The sequence below is a fragment of the Vombatus ursinus genome, unplaced genomic scaffold (genome assembly GCF_900497805.2).
Source record: "Vombatus ursinus unplaced genomic scaffold, bare-nosed wombat genome assembly UNPS02014818.1, whole genome shotgun sequence".
Taxonomy (NCBI): domain Eukaryota; kingdom Metazoa; phylum Chordata; class Mammalia; order Diprotodontia; family Vombatidae; genus Vombatus; species Vombatus ursinus.
In genome coordinates, this window is record NW_020954596.1 from 57337366 (window position 1) to 57363252 (window position 25887).

At 37.5% G+C, this 25887-nt stretch overlaps 1 protein-coding gene across 9 annotated transcripts in view; it reads right to left on the reverse strand.

Annotated features, from left to right (window-relative positions):
• FRYL (FRY like transcription coactivator) overlaps positions 1–25887 on the reverse strand; it is a 290501-nt gene that overhangs the window by 243501 nt on the left and 21113 nt on the right. For 8 of the 9 annotated variants that reach the window (XM_027835975.1, XM_027835982.1, XM_027835981.1 and 5 more), the window contains exon 2: positions 15644–15821. The gene's annotated coding sequence lies outside the window, so the exon portion shown is untranslated. Of the gene's footprint in view, positions 1–15643; positions 15822–25887 lie in introns of those variants that run through there. The other variant, XM_027835984.1, reaches the window with a different exon arrangement.

Below are 25887 nucleotides of genomic sequence, written 5' to 3' on the forward strand. Positions count from 1 at the left end.
GCTGGCACTTACTGGCAATCCTATTGCCCAAACACAGTTCTGAGTTGCAGCTCCAGAGTGGAGAAGAGCACTGGGTCACAAAGGAGTAGGGGCCCTGGTCACAGTTTTAAGGCCAAGAGAGTGCTAACACTTATGGCTGTAGGAGACTAGAGGCCCTTTCTGGATAAAGACCAGAATGCAGACCAAGACAGCAGTAACCATATTTCTCCCAGGATCACAGCACCTTGGAAGCACCAAAAACCTGCTCTGAACTAGCTCAGAAACTAGAACTAGCTCTGAAAACAGCAGCATGAAAAAGCCTAAAGCTTGGGAGAGTGTCTCTCCACCCCCAGCTGAGCAGAATCCAACTTTAACATAAATTTCAATGTCAAGAAATAGATTGGGAAAATGAGCAAACAAGAACTTGATCATTTAAAAACTATCACAATGGCAGGGAACACTAAGACATAAACTCAGAAGAAGACAACAATTTGAAAAGAGTGACAAAGACTGGGGAAAAAAATGTTAATTGGACCCAAGCCCAACAAGAATTCCTGGAAGAGGTAAAGAAAGAGATAAGAGGTAGAGGAAAAATTGGAGAAAGCAATGAGAGTAATGCAAGACAATTATAAAAAGAGATTTAACAGCTTGGCAAAAGAGGCAAAAAAATACTGAAGAAAATAACACCTTAAAAACAGAGATAGTTAGTTTAAAAAAAAAAGGCACAAAAATTCAGAAGAATTTTTGAAGAAAAGGAAAATAGGCCAAATGGAAAAGGAGGTATAAAATATCACTGAAGAAAAAAAAAAACTTAAAATAGAAATGGCCAAATGGAAAACAAGGTACAAAATCTCACTGAAGAAAATTCCTTAAAAATTAGAAGTAGATAAGTGGAAGCTAATGATTCCATGAAACATCAAGAAATAATAAAACAAAGTCAAAAGAATGAAAATATAAAATAAAATGTGAAATATCTCAGTGGAAAAACAACTGACTTGGAAAATAGAGAAGAGATAAATTAAGAATTATTGGACTACTTGAAAGCCATGATCAAAGAAACGAAACTAGATATTTTATTTCAAGATATTATCAAGGGAAATAGCCCAGATATCTTAGATCCAGAGGGTTACAATAAAGTTAAACTGTTTACATTCCTATATGAGAATATGATACACTCAGTTGGGTATAGAAACGTAACTTACCCAAAAGGAAAACGGGGAAAAGGACAAGAGAAAGAGGGGTGGGGTCAATGATAAAAAGGAAAGATTAAGGGAGGTAACAAAACAGACTTTTGAAGAGGGACAAGATAAAAAGAGAGGAAGAAACAGAAGAAAATGAGATGGAGGGAAATACACAACAATCATAACTAAGAATATGAATGGGATGACTTTACCTATAAAACAGAAATTGATAGCAGAATGAATTAGAAATCAGAATCTAACAATGTTGTTTACAAGAGACATTTTAAACAGAAAACACAAATCTAGTTAAAATAAAGGGCTAGAGCAGAATCTAATGGGCTTCAAGTGAATTTTAAAAAGGCAGGAGTAGCAATCATGTGAGAGAAATGATTATTAATAACCAATTATTTAGGGAGATCCAGAGTTCCCCCCCTTTTTCTAAAGTCCTGATTTTAAAAGTTCAGTCTCATGAAGGGCATTGCTGATAACGACAATGGACTAACTATCTTGTTCTAACCCTACCCAGGTAGGGAAGCTATTGTGTTCTGCTCAGGCTTGACTGGGGAATAAATTCTTTGAAAAGATTAATAGGTCAACTTAAGAAGTAAAAGACTCAATCAAAGTTCAGGTCCAGCCTCTCATTGTAATATTCATTTTCTCATTTAACCAATGTTAACCAATTTAACTCATATTAAACAATCAGGGTTGATTTCCACCCTGGGGAACAACTCTTTGAAGGGTATACAAACTGTGAGCCCACCACCATGACTGTCTTTGGTCTAAGACAGAGATGGCCAAATGACAATTCCTTTTGTTAAAATGCTGGCATTATTAATAAAATTATTAAATTACTCAGAAATTATGTCTTTTGAACTTTTTTAAATGCCACAGATGATCTCAGACAAAACAAAAGCAAAAAGAGTCAACCTAATTAAAAGAGATAATCAGGCAAACTACATTTTGTTAAAAAGTACCACAGACAAAGAAGTAATATAAAAAGTGTTTGAACAGCAAGTTTCTCTGATAAAGCAATCATTTCTCAAACATATACCAAGTATAGAAATGAGTCAAATTTATAAAAATAAGAGCCATTCCCCAATTGATAAACTGTCAAATGATATAAACAGGCAGTTTTCAGAAGTAGAAATCAAAACTCCTTATAGTCATATAAGAATGCTCTAAATCACCATTCATCAGAGAAAAGCAAATTAAAACAACTCTGAGGTAACACCTCACACCTATCAAACAAATGTTGGAGGCGAAGCGGGAAAAATAGGTACACCAATGAATTGTTAGTGGAGTAGTGAACTGATCCAACCATTCTGGAGAACAATTTGGAACTAGGCCCAAAGGGCTATAAAACTAAGTAATACCACTACTAAATCCTAGCAATATCAATATTAGGTCTATATCCCAAAGAGACGAAAGAAAAAGGAAAAGAACCTATATGTACAAAAAATATTTATAGCATTTCTTTTTGTAATGGCAAAGAAGTGGAATTTAAGAGGACACCCATCAATTGGGAAATGGCTGAACAAGTTGTGGCATATGATCGTGATAGAGTACATAAGTGCTATAAGAAATGACCAGAGGGTTGGTTTCAGAAAAACATAGTAAGACCTATATGAACTCATGCAAAGTGAAGAAGAACCAAGAGATCATTTGTGCACAGTAACAACACTGCAATGATGATCAACTGTGGAAAAACTTGGTCATTCTGATCAATACAATGATCCAAGACACTCATGATGTCCAAAGGACTCATGATGAAAAAATGCTATCCACCTCAAGAGAACTGATGAACTGGGTGCAAACTGACATACAATTTTCTCACTTTCTTGATTTTTTTTTGTTGTTGTTTTTAAAAAAGTGATGAGATCAAGGTCATACCTGGAAAGTTAGCTTCAGTACTGAAGATCTGGAAGTGGTGGTGAGAAGCCATAAATATTTGCTTGCACTATTAATTAACTGATTTCTGTGAGGGTATATTAGCTAGGTTGTAAACTGCTGGAGGACAGATACTATTATTTGTAATACAGCCACCTCAGACCAAGCATGGGACTATGTCTACAGATGGTCTTTAACAGATACCTAGTAATAATGAAAATTGTTGCAATCTGTCCTTCATCCTTGAAGAGGGCCATGGCATTAGGAAGATAATACTTGCAAGTGAAATGAATGCAGGAGGGCTGTGCAAAGTCACCAGCCTCACTTTCTCCTCCAGTGCCATCTGGGTCCAGTGGCCAGGTGTAATGAAGACAACTGGAGATGGCTCTGGATGTAGTGGGAGACCTTGGCTTTTTTAAGCTAAGGGCTTTCCCAAGTCTCAATTTGAGTGAGGCAAAGCCCATTTAGTGATTAAGGTTAGATAAGAAATGAGACAAAGAACTGCCTCATTTACCTAGTCCGCAAAAAAAAATCTAGGAGGAGAAGACCGTCATGGTTTCTGGCCAAAACAAAAACTACTGCTATTTACATTTACTTTGAGCCAATCAGGGCCCAAACAATGACCAGTAAGAGGGGCTTGGGCTGGGTCCTATCTTTGGCCAATCAATGAGGGCCAGAGTGAAATGGGTTTAAGGCACCGTCCTCAAGAAAGAAATCTAGCCTCAAAACTCCAAGATATCTTGGGAGGTTTCACAGGTCAAAATTTACATTCCTTTTCGGCAGTGCACAATAATGAAAATTGGTTGAGACTGAAAAGATGAATAAGATTTACAGGAGTAAGGAAATTTGAAAGAAGTGCTAGTAAAATAGCATAAGGAGTAAAAGTAAGGAAGTACTAGACACATTAATCAGTTAAACATCCCGCAATAATAAAAGATAATTTGCCATGTGTGGGTCACTCACTAACATTCATTGTTTAAAAAAAAAAAATCTACCACTTAAACACACAGCCCTCAGAAGCAAACTATTTTTTTGCCTGTCATTTGTTAGGTTCAAATCAAGTCAAGAAGCATTTATTAAGCGTCTCCTACGTGCCAAGCAACAGTCTGAGCACTGGAGATACAAAGAAAGGTGAAAGACGGTTCCCTGATGAAGGATACAACATGTGAACAACTTTATATAAATAAGATATACACATGCACGGGATAAATTGGAGATAATCTCAGAGAGAAAGAAAAAACATTAAGGAAAACCAAGAAAGGTTTCTTAAATAAGATGGGATACTAGCTGAGACTTGAAAGAAGCCAAGGAAGTCAAGATACAGGGGTGAAAAGGCTGAGCATTCCAGGCAGGGGGGAGAGCCAGTGAAAATGCATGGAGTCAGGAGCTGGATTGTCTTGTTCAAGAACAGCAAGGAGATCAGTATCACTAGATCAGATTATGTGGAAGGGAATATGGTTTAAGATTAGAAAGACAGGAGGAAGCTATGTTATGAAGGGCTTTAAAAGCCAATCAAAGAATTTTATATTTGATTCTTAAGGTAATAGGGAGTCACTGGAGTTTAGGTTGAAACCTAGTCCCAGTTTGATATATAGAGGTAGGGCCCCAGTAAAGGAAATATAAGTATTCATTTATTAATAGTTAAAGAGCTCCCAACACGTCCACATGCCCTAACCTGAAGACTTTAGTGTTGAGGTTTAGGGGTTTAAGGGTGCTGAGACCCCAATATCACAACATGAGGATCCTGCCTGAAAGAATTCGACCCAAGCCTTCTTTCAGTCAAAGACAAGGTATATTAGAACATCGGTCATTTTGGCCAGACTCTTAAGGAGTCTGAACATTAATAAGCTATTGGCTAGATTCTAACAATCTGAGCAGTGGCTAGATTTTAAGAATCTAAGCCCCTTAATGGAGACAAGATGGACCTTATATACAGAAAGACTGTGGGAGGTATCTAAGGAAGATGTAGTTGGGACAGGCCAGTAAACTGGAGTAAACAGAACTCCTGGGACCTGGACCAAGTGGCCAAGGGAAAATGGAGCCTAGCTAGGATTAAGGGTGGGAAATGGTCTGAGGCCATAGGGAGGTTAAGCCAATGGAGGGGAGACTGGGTGTAGCCACAATGAAAAGCAAGGAAAATGCCAGAGATTTGGCCATATGGGAAAGTCCAGGGTTTTTCTTTTCTGGGGTCCAGATCCCAACTCCATCATTTAGGACAGGTGCTTTTAACCATTTTTGTGTCATGGACACATCGACAATCTAGTGAAACCTACAATTCTTTTCTCATACTACATAAAATACACAAGATTACAAAAGAAACCAAATATATTGAAATACTGTTATCAAAAAAAAGAATTTTTTTTAAGTTCATGACCCCTAAGGTTAAGAACTCCTGATCTATCTTTAACATGTAGTCAAGAATCCCAGCTAAAGTTAAGAAATAGAAGAATCTTGCCAGATAAATTATCTTCCCATTGTCCTTTGTGATGGGGTTGGGATCTGGGCCCCAGAAAGGAAAAACCCCAAATCTCTGCTGTTCGTGCCTGAAGCTATAATCCCATCAACTGGCCTTTCACTGTGGCTACACCCAATCTCCCCTCTATCTTCTTACCTCCCTATGGCCCCTGGCCATTTCCCCTCCCATCCAGATCTCCTTAGGCCCCTCCTCCTCCTGTCACCCCAAACTACTTGGCCACTCCTAGATCCCTCCCACAGGCTTTCTGTATATAAGGTCCATCTTGTCTCCACTAAAAGGCTTAGATTCTTATAATCTAGGCAATAGCTTACTAATGTTCAGACTCCTTAAGAGTCTGCTCAATATGATGGATGTTCTAACAAACCTTTTCTTTGGCTGAAAGAAGGCTTGGGTCGAATTCTTTCGGGCAGGACCTGAGTGTTGTGATATTGGGGTCCCAGCACCCCTAAACCCTAAACCGCATCACTTTGGACACCTGAATGGATGCTCAAAAGGTTTGATCAAGATGATGGTTTCACTGCAAAGCCTTCAGACCATTATTTCAGAGTTTGACAGTTTTTCCTGTGTTGGGTTCTACAAGCTTCGGCCATAGTCTACAAGCCCTGGCTATAGTCCAACAGTAGTTATCCTGATTTGTACTCCTACTCAAACTTTTGAAAGAACTTACTGTCATGGGCAATACGCTGATTGACACGGTTTACTGCATTAAGAATAGCTTTTATTCATATTATCATCATCTAGATGGAAAATAATGAATTTTGATTGCCAACAGCTACAAAACAACATTCCAAATCAGCCTGATCACTATGAATGACTATATAGAACATACCACAAGGCTTAGTACTTCACATTCCACTTGCTCTTTTTAAAAAAGTGACTTGCATACACAAAGGCCAGCACACAAATTCTTTAAATGAGCTCTTTCTTCTAAGTGGTTGTCATTCCTGAGAGTAAATTAGAGATGTAGGAAAACAGATTGCTAATTAAATGGCTGTTACACACGTGTATGTGGGCGCACATGTACACACACACACACACACACACACACACACATATACACACACACAGGTACCAGAGACCTGAAAGAACTAAGCAACTAACACTTAGGCACAGAGGGAAATATAATCACACTAACCATACATATTTTTATCTTATTATTTCAAAGGGCATGTAAATTTAGGTATATAGAGTTATGTGAGACAAGTGTCATAAATTAGAACATGATAACTTTCAGTGTCTATATTATATTCCTGTATCTTGTATAATCCCAATAACCTATAGGTGTGGGGAACCTGTGGCCTCAAGGCCACATGTGGCCCTCTAGGTCCTGAAGTGCAGCCCTCTGACTGAATCTAGACTTTACAGAAAAACTTGGACTCAGTCAAAAGGCTGCACCCAAGGATCTAGAAGATTTGCTTAATAAAAAATTTAAGCATGACAAACTACATAATGCACAAAAATATTATGGCCCAAAGAGAATGTATAATTTTGTGATATTTAATAAGGAAAGCAAATGTGCTTTTTCAGGATCCCAAAGCAAAATAGAACAATTTAAAATTTAGGTCAACAAAACACATTAAAAACCAACATAATCATATAGAGAACATATTCAATTCCATTCTATTAACATTTTCACAGCAACTAACAAATGCAGTGAATAATATTAACATGGGAAAATGACAAAACTATTTAAATTTGAATTTATTTAAATAACACTTGGCCTATTGTTTTGAAGCAAAAACGTCTGGATTGTGAGGCAAACATGACATTAAGAGTACTGGACTTTACTGCCTCAGTCTTATCTTATATTTCAATAACACAGCACCATATAAATATGAGCTCTCTTGTTATTACTTTATCATGCGAGCTACTGTTATTACTGTTTTCCATATCTCTCTCCAGGATTTTTATTCTCTATTACTAGTATCTCTGACTATGGTCCAATGGCATTCAGTTTCGCTTAATACAAGGCCAGAGCCACTCCCCTCTGCTCTCCTCCCCTCCCCTTTCACTCATGTCCTTGTGCTGATGGGGTTGGGATCTGGGCCCCAAAAGGAAGAACCCTGGACTTTCCTACATGGCCAATTCTCTGGGTTCCCTGAGGTTATATCTCATCCACTGGCCTTTCATTGTGTCTACACCCAATCTCTGAATTCTGTTACCTTTAACCTAGCCTGGCCTTCCTTTGTTTTACCTCCCTGTGTATGGCTCCTGGCCATTTTCCACCCTTAATCCTAGCTAGGCTCCATTGTCCAGGTCCCAGGAGCTGTTCACCCCAGTTTACTGGCCACTCCCATCCAGATCTCCTTAGGCCCCTCCTCCCTCACCCCAAACTACTTGGCCACTCCTAGATTCCTCCCACAGGCTTTCTGTATATAAGGTCCATCTTGTTTCCACTGAGAGGTTTAGATTCTTAAAATCTAGCCACTGCTCAGATTTCTAAAATCTAGCCACTGGTCAGATTCTTATAATCTAGCCACTGTTTACCCATGTTCAGACTCCTTAAGAGTCTGCCCAATAAGACGGATATTCTAATAAACCTTGTCTTTGGCTGAAAGAAGGCTTGGGTCGAATTCTTTCAGGCAGGACCTGCATGTTGTGATTTTGGGGTCCCAGCACCCCTGAGTCCCTAAACCACATCAGTACCCTACCTGCCTCTTAAGAGTCAGTTTGGACCCTGGGTTCCCTCCAAGTCAGAACCCCTATCGCCTCAAAACAAAAAGCTTCACCAAATCAGCATTTAAACATAAACCAGAACAAAAATGTGTAGCAAGCAAGCATAGCACAGACTAGAAAAATAAATTACCAGGTTCCTGCACAAAAAAAACATAGTAAAGATGTTTTTGTTTTTTTAAAGCTACAGTACAAAAAGTAAGTACTGATAAGGGCTAATGAAATAAAATATGTATAAGGACTTACTTTCTGACATAAATGTAGTCTTACTCTTCCTGAAATTCTCTATTATCGTCAAGTATACCACCACCCTTCCAAATTTACGTGGCGTCCTCCACTCCTCACACTCACCCCCTCACAGGCAATCTGTTGCCAAGTCCTGTCATTTCTATCTGAGTTAACATCTCTCAAATAAACCCCCGCATACACACCTTTCTTTCCTCTAACACTGTCACAACCATGGTATAAGACCCTCATCACCTCACACCAGGACTACCGCAATAGCCTCCAGGTTCTTCCTATTGCAGTTCATCCTCCACTCATCTGCCAAACTGATGTTCCTGAGCCCTGGCCCAACCATTTCAAACCCCTATTCAATCAACTCTGCTGGCTCCCATTGTTTCCAGGATCAAATATAAAATTCTCTGTTTGGTTTTCAAATCCCTTCATTCAAAGGTAGGATTCTTCCTACCTTTCTGGTCTTCTTACTCCTTACATGCCTCCTTTGATGTTCTCTGATACAGTGATACTAGTTTATCTTCCTATACCATCTCCTAACTTTATGCATTTTCACTTTCACTTCCTCTTCCCTAAGCCTAGAATGTTTTCCCTCTTCGTTTCTGCCTCCTGACTTCTCTGGCTTCCTTCAAGTATCAGCTAACATCCCACTTGCTACAAGAAGTCCCTCCCAGGTCTCCTTAATCTTAGTGCCTTCCCCCTGATACTACTCCCAATTTATCCAGTGTATATCTTGTCTGTACATAGTTGCTTACATGTTTTCTTCTCCATTACACTGGAAACTACTTGAGAGCAAGGATTATTTTTTTGCCTCTGTCGTATCCTCAGCACTTAGCACAGTGCCCGGCACACAGTAGGCTAAGCTTTAAAAATGCTAACTGAATAATGTCCTGGAGATACTGTAAACTCAACCTACCACCAGTGACAGAGCCTATCCAAACTCCCAGGTTCACAATCTTGACGTTATCCTCAACTCTCCCTCATATATCTCCCAATCACCTGTTAGTTTTGCAGCTTTTACTTCAACAATATCTCTTGCATTCAACCCCTTCTCTCTACTCACAGATCCACGTCTTTCACCTGGACTATTACAATGGCTTCCTAGTTTCTCTGGCTCTACTTTAAGCCACTCTTCTCACAGGTGTTAAAGCTTGCTTATTGACTGTTTCTCCACTATCAAGTACTTAAACATTTAAAAAATAAAGCCTCAAATAAAAAGAGGAGCCAGACCTTCCTCTGACCCAGGTGCACCCTGCACGTTCCTTGAAGGAAAGTAGCATCACTGCTGGTGCAGGAGTCTTCCATCTGCCCCACAGTGACCTCCTCCTGCACCAGGAGTCTATCACTTCTTGCTGTGTTACGCGAGAACCCAGACAACTTCCATGTGTACCAACACAAGACAATGTCAACCTCTTGTTACCAGTTTCATCTCCCAACTGGGATGTGGAAAACCTCTGGTGTGAAAAAGAAGCAACATTTCCTTTGACTTCAGGCCTTTCATTTCTAGTTGTGCCTACTTCTTAAGGGAAGAGGAAAAGGGAAATCAGTAGGGAGCTGCCTTCCTTCTGCTGTGCAGGTTCAACTTCCATCCCCTGTAGCACCCTTTCCTGTCTAATCTCCAGCCTTCAGAGAAAAGAGCTGTAGTGAAACAAGGCCTTCATGTGACCCTGTGCCTTCCATCTCATACTGCACTTGCCTCCAGCCTCTTTCCACACTATGATGAACATTCTCACACCAGGTCACATCCTACACATCCCAGGGATTCTGAACTCCTACAGGTCATCATACAAATTCCATTTCTTTTCCCCTACTATCTGATTCCTTATTCCTATTCCCCTCAACCTTCCCACTCCAAAATTCCAACCAAATGCCATCCATCCCTTCCACTGTGCCCTCTGGAATGCCTGTTCCATAGGCAAGAAATTTCCCTTCATCCTAAATCTGTACCTCTCTCATTTCTTCCATCTACCAGCTGTTACCAAAACTGGCTCCCCTTTGATGACACAGCCTTCCTAGCTACCCTTTCCAGTACTGGCTGCACCTTCACATATTCCCCTTAGCTCGGGATGAGGTTATTAGAATATTAATTGATCCCCATAACCACTTCCAGATCCTCTCTCTACCTTCATTAATCAGGAACCTGTCCTCCTTTGAGATGCATGCAATTCATCTCTATCACTCAATTAAAATCCTGGTACTATCATCTACAGACCTCCAGGTCACTCCCTTCCTTCCTTAGTGAGAGTTCAGTATACGGCTCACAATTTTCCTCTCCTCCCCAACTCATACACACACATGTATACATACACATACATATATATTCTCTCCCTCAAACACCCTATTCACTCAATTCCTCATCTCACTCACTTCTCATGAGCTACTCCTCCACTCTACCTCAGCCACACACAAAGATGTCATACCCTTGATCTTGCCATCACCCACAAACATACCACTTCTGTATTCAAGAATTCTGAAATCTCCTTATCCAACCGTAATCTTTTGGCCTTTCACCTCTCCCTCTGCCTTCCTTTACAAAACCCTACTCTTCATCTGTACCATGACTTCTAATGCCTTGACCTCTCAATTCTCTCCCAGGCCATCTCCCCTAAACTAACTCTCTTTCCTATTTTCCCGATCTTGACTGCCTAGTGAACACTACACTGTTCTTCTCCCTTGAATCTCTAATCACCTTATGATTTTGTTGATTGTACCCTGTTAAGCCTTAGCCTTGACTCATTCCAACCATTCCTCCCATATTCTTACACACATGCTACTGAAAAAAGGTAGAGAAAATCATAAACCATTCTGAGTTCACTACAAATTTATGTTGCATCATCACAACTGGTCCTTCACTGCTGCTAGACAACCCTATTATACCTCCATCATCAACTCACTACCTCATTATCCAAAGTGGTTCTTTCAAACTTTTTCATCCCTCCTCAAGCCTCCTGTGACTCTCCACCCACCCCAAACTCTCTCAGATAAGAACCTTACTTCATATTTTACAGAAAAAAATTGAGGTCATTTACCATGAGCTCCCTATTTTCTTTCTTCTTCATCTCACATTACTTATATACCTTCTATCATTACCTCCTCCTTCATCCCTGTCTCACATGATGAGATAGCCTTACTCCTTATGAAGGAACCCCTTTACCTGCTCAAGTGATCCCATTCCATCCTATCTCCTCCAACAGACTGCCCCATTATCCCCACTCTATCACTTTTTTCAATCTTTGTCTACCTGCTGCTTCCCTACAAACATGGCATGTCACCCCCACCCTAAAAAACTCTTATTTGATCCTTCCATCCCCACTAATTACCATCCTATATCTTTTCTGCCCTTTTCAGCTAAATTCCTTGAAAAGGTCATCTGCAGTAAGTGGCTCCACTTTCTCTCTTATTCTTTTCTCAACCCTTTATAATCCAACTTCCCAACTTATCATTTGCTCTCTCCAAAGTTACCACTGATCTCCTAATTGTCAAATCCAATGGCTTTTCTCAGTTCTCATTCTCCTTGACCTCTCTGTAGCCTTTGACACTGTGATCACTCTCTTCCCTTTCATATTCTCTTCTCTCTAAGTTTCTAGGGCAGCACTCTCTCCTGGTTCTCCACCTACCAATCAGATGGCTCCTTCTCAGTCTCATTTGCTGAATCCTCATCCAGATCACACCCTGTGCCACAGGGTCCTGGGCCCTCTCCTATTCTCTCTACCCCTGCTCCAACTGGAGAAGTAAATGGCAAACCACTCCAGTATCTTTGCCAAGAGAACACCATGGACTTTCTCCATAGTGTCATGCACAGTCAGATATAACTGAATGACTAGATAAGAACAAATTTGCTATAGTACTAGAAACGTGAGCTATAGCAATAAGACAAGAAAAAAGGAATTCAAACGAATAAATATGGGCAAAAAGAAAGCAAAATTATATATTTGTGCTGCACTTGATGATATGATAGTTTACTTATAGAACCTTAGAATCAATTAAAAATTTATTGGAACAATAACCTGCAAAGTTATGGGATATGATGCCAACAACACAAAAAGGAAAAGATTGAAAAAAAGTTTCATTTAAAGTAACTACAGAATGTAAAAAACATTGGAAGTCTACCTAGTAAGACATACACAGGAATTATATGAATGCAACTATAAAACACTCTGCAAAAATAAAAACAGACCTAAATAATTGAAGGATATTAATTGCTGAGATCATATAATAAAATGATAATGCCACCTATATTAATTTGTTTATTCAGTTGTCAATCAAGTCAAACTACCAAAGAAGCATTTTATAGAGCTAGAAAAATAATTCATCTGGAGGAATAAAGTGTAAAAAAAACACCCATAAGGGAAAAATGGAAAAAAAAAAAGTGAACCAACAGTTTTAGATCTCAAACTATAAAAAAGCAATAATCATCAAAATGATTCGTTGCTGATTAAAAAAGAGGTCAACCAGTGGAAGAGATCAGGTAAATAACATTCAGGAAAAAACAAACACAGTAGCTTAGTATTTGATAAACCCTAAAACCCCAGACACTGGGGTAAGAACTCATTACCCAACAAAAACTCCTCAGGAAACTATAAAGCAGTCAGGCAGAAATTATGCTTAGAAGACCAATACTTCACACTATATACCAAGATTGGCTCCTAATGGATATATGATTTAGACATGAAAGCTTATACACATCATGAACAAATTAAGAGGAAAGATGAAGAAATTTCCTTTTACATTTATAAATATGAAATGCAGGGATCTCTGAAAATAAAAGCAACTCTGAGGTTTTGTATCACCTATCAGATTGGTAAAGCTGACAAAAAAAGGAAAAATGACCATTGTTGAAGGTGCTGTATATGGGTAGAAGTACATTAATGTACAGTTGATAGAGCAAATTGATCTAGCTATTCCGGTAAGCAATTTGGAACTGTATCCAAATAGAGCAGCGATTCTCAAACTTTTTGGTCTCGGGGCAGGTAGGTGTGGCGCAGTGAATAGAGCTCTGGCCTTGGAGTCAAGAGGATCTGAGTTCAAATCCAGCCTCAGACACTTGATACTTACTAGTTGTGTGACCCTGGGCAAGTCACTTAACCCCAATCACCCCACCAAAAAAAAAAATTCTGGGGGGGATGGGGACTTTTTGGTCTCGGGGGCCCCTTTACACTCTTAAAAATCAAGGACCCCAAAAAGCTTGTTTATGTGGGTTATATCTGCTGATATTTACCCATTAGAAATTAAAACTGATAAAATTTTTTAAATATTTATTATCAATTCACTTAAAACCATTGCGTTAACATAAATAACACATTTTTATGAAAAGTATTTTTGAAAACAAAAAAATTTGTGAGGATTGCCACTGTTTTACATATTTTTGCATATTTCTTCCATAAACATACAGAGAATACAATGTATGCTTAAATAATTACTGTATAGTATTTTTTTAATGTATAAATATAAAGCCCTCTACAAAAATCCTATTGTGCTGCCTCAAAATGATTAAATGAGATGAAATGATGAAAAGGATGGTTTCAAGGAAACCTAGGAAGACTTCTAAGAACTGATGCAAAGTGATATGACCAGTAAATAAGCATTTATTAAGTGCTTACTATTTTCCAGTAGAGGGCAGCTTGGTGGCATACTAGATAGAGTTTGGGGCCTGGAGTCAGGAATACCCATATTCCTGAATTCTGATCCAGCCTCAGACATTTATGAGCTATGTGACCCTGGGAAAGTCACTTAATCCTGTTTGCTTCAGTTCCTCATCTGTAAAAATGAGTGGAAAAGGAAATGGCATCCTTGCCAAGAAAACCCCAAATGGGGTCACAAAGAATTGGACACCACTGAAAAACTGAACAAAATGTTCCAGGAGGAACAGCTAGGTAATGCAGTGGATACAGCACTGGGCTTTAAGTTAGGAAGATCTGAATTCAAATCCAGCCTCAGAAACTCCTTAGCTGTGTGACTTTGGGCAAGTTACTTAACCTCTGTGTGCCACTAGAGAAGGAAATGGCAAAGCACTACAGTATCTTTGCCCAAAAAAATTCCCCAGAGCTCCACAGAGTCACAAAGAATCAGAGACAACTGAAACAACTGAACAACAACAACAAAATGTTCCAGTAAGCAATGAGTATACAAAGAAAGGCAAAAAATAGTCCCTGACCTCAAGGAGTAGACATTCCAATGCAGGAACCAATATAGCAATAACCAAGTAATCTGAAAGGGAAGTTGGAGGAACCAGGAATGGCCTCCTGGAGAAGGTAGGACTTCAGCTAAGCCTTGAAGAAAGCCAGGCTAACTTTTTTTTTTTAGACTTGAAATCTGCATCTAACGCAATATTGACCAGTATGTTCTACAGCAGGGTGGTGTGTGCAAGAAGTCCAATGCAGTTGCATAGGGGAGTAAGCAGACCAAGAAAAACTATTCAGTAACAACAATCTTGTAAAGAAAAATTTTAAAAGTTTATGAGAAAGCACTATTCTCTACCTCCTGACAGAGGTAATAATCTCAAAGGGCAGAATGAAACTTTCAAATATGCAATATGTGGGTTTATTTCATGACTATGTATATTTGGGGGGTTTTCCCTTTTTTTTTTTCTTAAGCACAAGGGAAGCAGGGAATTATTGATCAGGTCTTCTTTACTTCAAAGCCTGTACAAAGTACAAATGCAATATACCTTAGTTGATAGAGACTAAGCTATATTGCATTTGTACTTTGTACAAGTCTTAGTAGCTACTCTAATTTGTATATGGAAATGCTCTTTTAGTTTTTGTTGAATTCAAAAATAATAAAAATAAAATACAATAAATGGGTTGGATTAGATGATCTCTATAGTGTTTTTGAGCTCTAAATTCTATGAGACTATGAGCCTTCGTCTCAAACACACAAATAACAGGAAAAGACTTATAAATGCCTAAAAAAAAGAAAAAAGTTATATTTGCTCAGTCTCATATAAAGGATGCTGAACATGAGTCAGGTGCTAGAGTTTTTTGGCACTTTTTCTATAGATGTTGCTAATAATACTTATGATGCAAAATGTAAAGAATGTTTGTAAGCTTCTAAGACCTGCCATGAGGGCTTTTTAGTTAATGTTCAGGCAAATCTGAATATTCAACATGGGCAGTAATTGGTAAAAAGAAAAAGGCATGAAAAAACAAATTACATATAGGTGACAAGTGTAGAGAAAAATTAAAGCCTTCTTAAGAAAAACCATTCTTACCACTTAGAAATGGTAGTTGAGGCACAGTACATGTTGAAAAAACACCAGAGTTGGAGAGGATCCATCTATAAGTTTGTTTTCAATCTTTAACATAATTTGTGGGCATACAAGTAGGCACATTGATGTAAAGCTGTCAACAGCAAGGATTCACCTTATACTCAGAAGAGTATGGAATGTTCTGGAACAGGAAGAAAAAAGAAAATATTAAATAAATAGGTTGGTTTATTAGAGGCAACAATTACCAAATGATATAGCAGTAAATCACTGACAATGGTTATTAATAACTCATTTTTTTAATACAGGATAAACACAGATTAAGAGATCAGCCTTCGTTTTAGTTTTTATAATGAAGAATTTAATCAAAAAAACTTATTATAGTAAAATTCCTGTTTTCCAGGACACTCAGGCAATAAGAAAGTTTTCCAAACATTGATTAAAGCAAGAACAAAAACACTATATACTACCTTAAAGTTTATTAACAATCCTATGAAGTAGGCAAAACTGGTATTTTTACCTCCACTTTCAGATCCAAGGAAAATGAGGCTCAAAGCATTAAGTGCCATGGCTAATAAGCAGCAGATTTTCTAACTCCTGCTTCTGTTTTTGCCCAACTACAACAAGCGGACTGCCTTGCTAATGAAAGCTATGATTTAACCCATTAAATTCCAGAATATGTAAAACACTTTTGATGGAAATATTTCTAAAATGTGATATTTAACCATTTCTTGTTAGCTCAGGGTCATCCTTATGAAGATCAATTATTGTGAAATAATAATGAAGAGACATTGATATTTTAAATGTTGCAAAATCCTTTACATTGTTTCTCTTTTTAAGCCTCATGACAATCTTGTGAGAAAAGTAATACATGCTTTATTATTTCCATCTTACAGATGAGGACACCAAGCTCAGAAAGGTTAAATGACTGTACCCATAGTCACACAGCTGGTATCAGATGTGGGATGTTAGTTTAGGTTTTCCTTATGCTAGGTCTAGGACTCTATCTACCATGAGGAAAATATAGCTGTCCATGTCACAGGAGAAGGTGGTATAGGACATAGGTTTGACTAGACACTCCAATGTAGGTCCTGAAACTTGCTTTCCAGAAGTAAATCCTTGAAGTCAACTTGGTTTGTGTTCTTTTGCCTCACTCTATTAAGGTGAGGTAGAATACATGTTACCAGCATAACCTGATAGGCTGTGGAACTTGACTGTCTTTCTGCTAAATTAATTAGCAAAGTAAAAACTGAGGTGTTGGGACCTTTCACCTTTCAGATAATAATTTTCTTCCTTAGTGTTGCTTATCAGTGCACTCCCACTAATTAACATCACTCAGGAAATATTATCTCTGAGTTCTGCATCCATCACATAATGGGACACAAGCACATCCTTGTCACCCTAAATCCACTGTTCCATTTGTATGTATTTGTTTTGAATGTATACTATCTTTCACTATGTCAAGAATTTGGCCAGGGTGTTTGGGGTATAGGTTCCTCCAATGCCTATAAATTCTTCCTCATTAGATATGACAATAGATAATATTCTCCAAATTGTACTTACTATTTGATTTTGAAGAGAACTCCAGGCAAACACTATTAAACTATGCATCTTTAATGTTATAACAAGAGTAAAAGTCCAGAATAATGCATGCATGATGGTACCACTTTCTCAAAATTCTTTTCTGCAATAATCATTTCATCTGGACACCAACCTGATCCATGGCCATATTAAATGAAATAACATTATAGAGCAAAATGATAAAAATATCCCCACAGAGCTCATGGTAAGATCTACAATTGACTAGCAACAATATCAAATCACATTTCAATAGCACTTCAAGTTTTACAAAAGACTTTCCTTACAACAATCCTGTGAGATAAGCAGTATAAGTATCATCATCATCATCGCTAAAGGAGGAAACTGGGGCTTGCAGAGATTAAGTGATAGTCATGGTTAACACAACTAATAAATGTCAGGGTCAGGTTTTGAACCTAGGTTTCTTCACTCTTAAGCCTCAACCTCTTTTTACTAACATCACATAGTGGTACCTCTGCTACTCTCATAAAAGCCAGAAATTATGTTTCAGGGAATTTAGAAACAGATTACACTTAAATGGCTTTGTACATCTCTACACTCATTTGCCAAGAAACATGTGTTGTGACACCTTTGAAAGTTTTTGGTCAATAACATTTTCCTAGTCAAAGATTTTACTTTATGGAAGCCTACAACAGTCAGGTCAAACTTAACCAGAAACAGGTCCACTAAACCATACAAAAGGTTCCCTGCAAATGGTTACTGACTTAGAAAACCACATATTAATATTATTTATATTCTATAACATTTTTATTTATTTTGCTAACTGTTTCCCAATTACACTTTAATCTGGTTTGGGCTGCACTCAACAGTGATGGCTATATTTGACACTTCTGGCTTACAGCATTAAAATATGAAAGAATGGTCAATCTAATATTCTGCCTAGACCTAAAAGGACTCTATTATTAGTTAAAATGTGTCAAAGGAGAAGCTAACAAGTATCATCAAACTAGATAGATTTCATTAGTGTTATAAAACCTTTAAGGGAGTAAACTATTTAGAAACTGAAAAAAAGGTGAAGAAATTATTATGCAATTCAATGGTATAATTGTTTTTACCTCCTTCTAATGACATAACTTAGTTCGAAATGCCAGACTCACCCATATGAAAATACATACGGTTCAATAAATTTTACTGCATGAAATACGGTACATGAAATACAATACTGAAAATGTATTGCTTTTCACTGAGCACTAAAAGCACCCTCAAATCCTTTCACTGAGCACTAACATCAACATTTATTAATCACTTAGTAGGCAGACCAACTTGCCAGACACTGAGTATACACAAGATTAAAATAAGACATGATTCTTGTCTTTATGAAGTGAAATACAGAAGGAAGCACATTAAGTGTTTAAGAAACATGTGAAGTAAGTGTTAAACAAGATGTGAGGGAAGAAAAAGATAAAGATTATTAGAGTGATTAGACGATGATTTTTTACAGGAGACAAGCTGGATTTTAAAGGATAGGGGAGAAAGAACTACAGCAGGTCAATCAGTACTTTCAAGCATGTTTTACACACCTGTACTCTTTCAACGGGGAGAAAAAATTCTACCTTAGCAGCAGTCTGCAATAATTAGATAAAATTAGGAAGCTATCCAACGGTGGTTCCTTGCCCCTCCTTCTCACCATAACCCACACAACTGAACTTTTCTCAGAAGGCTGATTTGTAAGCATCTTTCTACTTCAAGGTTACATGCATCAAGGCATTATTTATGGAGTTTCAATCACTCAGGAGATCTCAGAAAGAAGGCTAAGTAGTAAGAAAGTTTCCTCCAGAAGCTTTCTCACCAATCAAATAACAGCAATCAAATTCCTAATCAACCAACACCAAGAATAATGAGAGAATAAGCAAGAATAGAAACAAAAAAAATTAGTCAAGAAAATCACATAAGGATAAGGTTATAAGGATAGTGATAGGCCTGAAGTCTCAGAGCCAGCAGTGACCTCAATTGGTACAATGCCTCCCTTTGCACCTCTATCCACAACCTTCCAATTCACTTTTGACTGGGGTGGTGTTGGGGGAGGGGATGTGGAAGGAGAGGAGAAAGGTAGGGAGGATGGGTTGCCAGAGCTCTTTTCTACCACACCTTCTAGTCTAGCTGGACCAGAAATCATTAGGGCTAGCAGCATGACTAGTCAGTCTACAGACAAGCTCAGACTGCAAAGTCTGGCTTCTCAACACAGAATGCAAACTCAATCAACTCATGTCACCTATCTCCCCTCAAAACAACCAGGGCAACAAAGCCCCATCAAGACTCAGAAAACATTTGTCATCATTCCATCTGGACGGAATCCTTCAAATCAAAGTAATCATAGATCCATTTGAATATCTGAGTAAGAAAGCAGATGCTCATGTACAAAAACATAAACAGTCGGGGCAGCTAAGTGGCACAGTGAATAGAGGTCTGGCCTTGGAGTCAGGAGAACCTGAGTTCAAATCTGGCCTCAGATACTTGACACTTACTAGCTGTGTGATGCTGGGCAAGTCATTTAACCCTGATTGCCTCACCAAAAAGCAAAAAAAAAAAATTAAATAAAATATAAACAGTCAAAATAGACGCAACACAAAAATAATAATATAAATAGATAAGTTTCATACAAAGAAATGACAAGTAAAAGAAATGTTGTTTAGTTGCTCAGTCAATATCAGACTCTTCATGACCCCACGGACCATAGCACACCAGGCCCTCCCATCATCCATTATTTCCCAAAGTCTGTCCAAGTTGATGTTTGTTGTTTCATGACACTATCCATGACACATCTCATCTTCTGCCATCCCCTTCTCCTTTTGCCTTCAATTTTTCCCAACATCAAAGTCTTTTCCAATGAGTTCTGTCTCCTCATTATGTGGTTAATGTATTTAAACTTCAGCTTCAGTATTTGTCCTTCCAACGAATAGTCTGAATTTATTTCTTTAAGTATTGACTGATTCGATCTCCTTACTCTCCAAGGTACTCTCAAAAGTCTTCTCCAGCATCACAATTCAAAAATGTTGATTCTGTGATGCTCAGCTTTCCTTGTAGTCCAACTCTGACAGTCACACATTGTTACTGGAAAAACCATAGCTTTGACTATACAGACCTTTGTCAGCAAGGTGATGTCTCTGCTTTCCAGTTTGCAATCCAGATTTGCCACAGCTTTCCTTCCAAGGAGCAAGTGTCTTTTAATTTCATGGCTGCAGACACCATCTGCAGTGATCTTTGAGCCCAAGAATGTAAAATCTGACACTGCATCCATTTTTTCACCCTCTATTTGCCAGGAAATGATGGGACCAATACCTTATGGAAAAAAAAACCACGCAGCCCAAATAGCTTCAAAGCAGAATTCTTTTAAACTTTCCAAGAACAAATAATCCCTAAATTAAATAGATTATTTATAAATATGAGACAAAGCTACATTACCTAGTAACTTTCGTGAGGTAAATACAGCACCAAATTTAAGTCTAAAATTAACACTAATTAAACTATATGCTACCTACTTCCCACATACTACTACTCCAGCAAAATCTTGGAAGTTCACACCAGACTGAATAATGACCAAGAAAGTCAAGGTGAAACTACAGTAAATAACTTCTTCCACCCAAGAACTGGACAAAAAGTCTGCCAGCAACCCAAGAGCAATTGGAGAGGAATCCTATGGATTCCAAAAAATGTAATCTCTAAAAACCAGAATAAATTTCCCATGTCTTCGTAACTCCAAGGGTCAGTTTGTGTCTATTCGCTATCATGCTGCCTCTTCTCCCATAAATATATGGTTACTAAATCTATTATCAACCTCAGAAATATGGAATTATTTCTTCTGATCTTGACATTAAGAACGGATACTTTGCTACCTACTGTTCTAATTTTACTGTACTTTCTTCCTCTGTAACTCAGTTTCTTAAATATCAAAGGAAATATCTAAAAATAATAAATTTAAAATTTCCTAAGCCTACTTTTTTTTCCATTTAAGTGAAGGCAAACATGGAAATATTTAAAAGAATTAAAGTTTTTACATTAGAGAAGAATACTTTACCTTTATTAAGTCGAGTTCCAACATACAATAGAAATCCACATCTTCTATTCATTACGTTTATCTAAGAAGAATTTCTTTTAATCCCAGTGTGAAAAAACTTTAGCTATTAAAAAAAAAAAGTCTTATGCTTATAGAACAATTTTATCCGTTCTGTTGCAACAAGAAGTCACTGGTTTCCTTTCTGTGGTAAACAATGGGAACTAGCAAATCATGGGAAACACACTCCCTGTAAAACATCTACTGTTTTTATACACAATTGGGTCTACTTCCTAATTATCAAAGCTTACCAGAAGCTTAAGAGATAAAAATCTATCAAGAACTGCACAATAAAATTGGGCAAAACACATGCAAAACAACTGAAGCAAATTCCAAGTTTCCCTGAAGAGACCAAGTAAGGAAAGGAAAATGTTTTTACAGATTTGACATAAACTATCTTCCAAATTCCTTTTAAAACTTTTGAGACTATTGGTCTCACAAGATCAGAAGTCATGCTTTTTTTACAACTGTGCCAAGTTTAGCACCTTGTGGATTAAATAATAATATTACTAAAAATGGAACTAAAGTAACCAGTGCAGACTTTGCTTCCAAACTTTTTCTTAAAGAAAAACTGTCAGTTTCAATTTTGTTTTGTTTTTCACCTCCATCCCTTCTCAAACAAGAGTGACTTAGATAAATGAGCATAAATAATCTTGGAACCATAAGGCTCTTTCAATATGAAAATAGTGGAATACTGGAACTCTTGGAGATAAAAGTTTCTTCAAAGTCATTTTAGACTAAATTTTTATACTAGTTTTTCTTCTGAAAGACACATTTTCAGAAAACAAATTCCTCTTTTTAAATAACACCCATTAAAACAAACAAGTTTATACGTAGCTTCAGTCTACTATTTATGGGGACTAAAGGCCAAAATAGGTTAGAAATAATTGGCAGGTCCCAAAATTTCATGTAACTTTATTAGCATCTATTTTCATTATAGTTACACGATACCAATTTTCAATTAATTTTCTGGTATAGTATTTTAAGACAGAAATAGCCAAGGCACAGTGCATTGAGTTGGCCTTGGAGTCAAGAAAACTTGGATTCAAAAATCCTGGTTCTAAAAAGCACGGCTATGTAACCTTGGCATCTCCCCAAGACTCTAAGTAGCAGAGCAGTTGCTTATCTGAATTAATCAGGGTAATTTCTTTACTTGGAGTTTCCCACAAGACAAGTGTCAAAGAAGTAAGACCATACCACTCCCAAGTGGGACCCAAACCAGATTAAAATGTAGTTCCTTTCTGAGCTTAATATGCTGATGTATTAATTAAAAAAGAAATATAGACATATGTGGTTTTCTAAGTAAATATGAGGCCCAAAGGAAGCCTTAATTATGATTTAGTGATCCTATTTCTCTCTGAGTTTGACATTACTGCCCTACATCAGTAAAATCACAGGTCTGATCCAAAATAAAAACATTTTTTAAAAACCAGGAACCTGAAAAACAATATTAAAAATGTTCTCCAAGCAGTAATTTTTTTTTTCTTATTAGCCCTTCCTCTCCCATACTGTAGATATCAGGGGAAAGAACTCGATTTAGATTAAGTGGAAGAGAGATCAAGGTTCTGGCTCCTCTTTTAACCTACGACCCTGAACAAATATCATTTCACCTCTCCCAGACTCATCTGACCCTAAATAAAAAAATCCACGATCCTAAACAAATCACAAAATCAACTAATTTTGGGGTTTATCTCATCTGATCCTAAATTAAAAAATCCACGATCCTAAACAAATCATGAAATCAACTAATTTTGGGGTTTATCATCTTCCTTTTGTATGTTATCTCCCCTTTTAGAGTGTAAGCTCATTGAGGGCAGGAAAGCATAGCAAAGTAAAAAAGGAACCCACGAGTTCTCCTAGGAGAGTTAAACAAAAGAACTGAAGTCAATTTCATCATGAGCATCATTTCATAGGACACTGGGCCATCTTGTCTGACAGTGCTCAATTGGCACAAGCAGAAAGACAACCATAAAGATAACTGCAGCCCTTATGTTGTATCACAAGCATTTAGCATGGTCCCTAGAATATAGTAGGCACTTTCTATATATACACATACATATATATGCATATATATGTATGTATATATAAAATTGATTAGACCATCAGATTTACAGCCAGAAGGGACCTTAAAATTTATATATTCTAACCTGAATTTATGACAAATAAACTGAGTTTCTTAAGTAATTTACTCAAGGTCATACAGGTAGTAACTGGTAAAGCCAATATTTTCAACCAAGTTCTTCTCACTCTAAATCCAGTTTTATTTCTACTATACTTCACAAATATTCTTTGGTTATTCATTCATGTAGTGCTTTCAAGGCTACTTTTAAAAACAAGCAACTATACTTTAAAAGAAATGTTCTAACCTAATTCAGTTATAATCATTAAAGATAAAATCCAAGTCAAATATTTTGGCTTACACCTCTTCCCAGAGTGGTCATGTTCAAAAAGTCATTCAAGGACACCAGAACTCTTTTCTGTAAAGTGCTAAGCTAGATCTACCTGCTTAGCTATCTCAGTTGGGCTGGGTTGTTTCCCCCTTGACCTCTTATTTGGGCACTAGGTCACAGACTCTCTCTCACCCAATTAATGGCTATCCTAAAAGCTGCCAATCTAGCCCTGACTTACTTAGTAACTCCATGAAATACCATCTCTCTTGGATTTTTCCCATCTTCGGTAATTATTTTGTCTGTCTCTTACACAGCAGTAGCAGTTCAGATACATTTATTTCGCAGTTGTTACTTTTTTTTTTAATTGTACACATATTTATATTTTTCCTATACTTTTTTCCCCTTCCAAGTAAATCGCTAAGCCAAAAAGCTTATATGAACTATATGAACTATATGCCTATATGAACTCTCAAAGCATTTGGAAGTACATCCTCAATAAATGTTACTCACAAATCTTATTTATGCCACATTAAAGTCTGCTTCTACAAAGCCCTATACCTCACTGTAGGGTAGAAGTGGCCCTGGCTTCTCAAAAGCTATGCCAGCAGAATGTAAGTTCTGTCAAAGTCTACCACACTTTCCCAGAAAAGTTTCAAGTATCCTCCCAACAAAAGACTGTGTCAGTGAACAAGCACTTATTAAAGTATCCACTACTTGCCAGGTATTGGGCTAAGCACTGGGTCTATAAAGAAAGGTAAAAACAGTCCCTACCTTCAAGAAGCTCACATTCTAATGGAGCAACAACATGTAAACAATCATGTACCTATAACTAACTATGAATGGAAAGGCTACCAAGAGGCTGGCAAACAAGTGAGGAATTCTCTGGCCATGAACAAACTAAAAAAAACAAAGAAAAAAACTTACTTAACTCTCAATTCTTCCCAACTGTATTTGTAGAGAGGTAGAAAAGGGGGCACAGGGATGCTATGAATCACTGTTTGGGTCTATCTATAAATATTATTTAAATAATTGAGTAGTATACATATGAGATCTTTGTCCAATGAATAGAGAGTTAACAAACTACTAGAAAAACTAACCATATCAATATTGACACTCTCCTAATAAATGGAACCATAAGAAAAAAGGAAAGCATAGCAAAGTAAAAAAGGAACCCACGAGTTCTCCTAGGAGAGTTAAACAAAAGAATTGAAGTCAGTTTCATCATGAGCATCATTTCATAGGACACTGGGCCATCTTGTCTGACAGTGCTCAATTGGCACACGCCGAAAGACCACCATAAAGGTAACTGCAGCCCTTATGAACTAACAAAATCCATTCCAAAAGATGAAAAGGTAAATAAATTCTATGGAAACTTGACAAGATTCTGCATATACTCTGATACTAAGCGACTTCAATAGAAACATGGAAGTGGAAGGGTAGCAAAAGTAAACTATGGCTCAGATTTCAGAAATAAAAGAGGAAGACTACTCAGAAACTTCACATCTATATATTATAAATACTTTTTTCTACAGGAGAATCAGAAAGCCCTGGACAAGGTAAGAATTGAAAAAAAAATCATCAAAAATAAAATTGACTATATTTTAACAGACAGGAAACAATTGGTAATTGAGTTGGGAGCCATAACAGATCAGCTATTAAGAGAGTACACAGTCAAACCCCTGACTAGTTTATATGTTAAATCAAAAGTCAAAAGTATAAACACAAGAAGATAGAGTGTTATGACTGCAACAACTTTTAAGTTTACCTGTTCAAACAAGCTGTTCATGCAAAAAAATAAGAATGGAAAAAGGAAAAAGATAGTGACCTCATTATCACCTTCTGCAAAGTTTAATCAACACAACAAGGCCATAAAAGCCCAGAATCTGCCAACAGGCACTTGTCTGCCCTTGTCAATAGATAACATGGAAAGTCAATACCAGTTAGTCATTTTCTCTGTGTGTGTGTGTGTGTCTATGTGTACTTTTGTACATACATGTGTAATTTGTACTCTGTGTGTGTGTGTGTGTGTGTGTGTGTGTGTGTATTTATAGAAGCCATTAAGATGAGTTCCTTTTGCAGCTAGTTTCCTCAGGGGAGTCTACAAGTGAGGGAGTGAAATTTCTAAAAGAAATATTTTTTGGAGTGGATCTATGCTACTCCCACTTCCCTTCAGCCTACCTTATCAATGATCTGGGTGCACTGGGACCAAT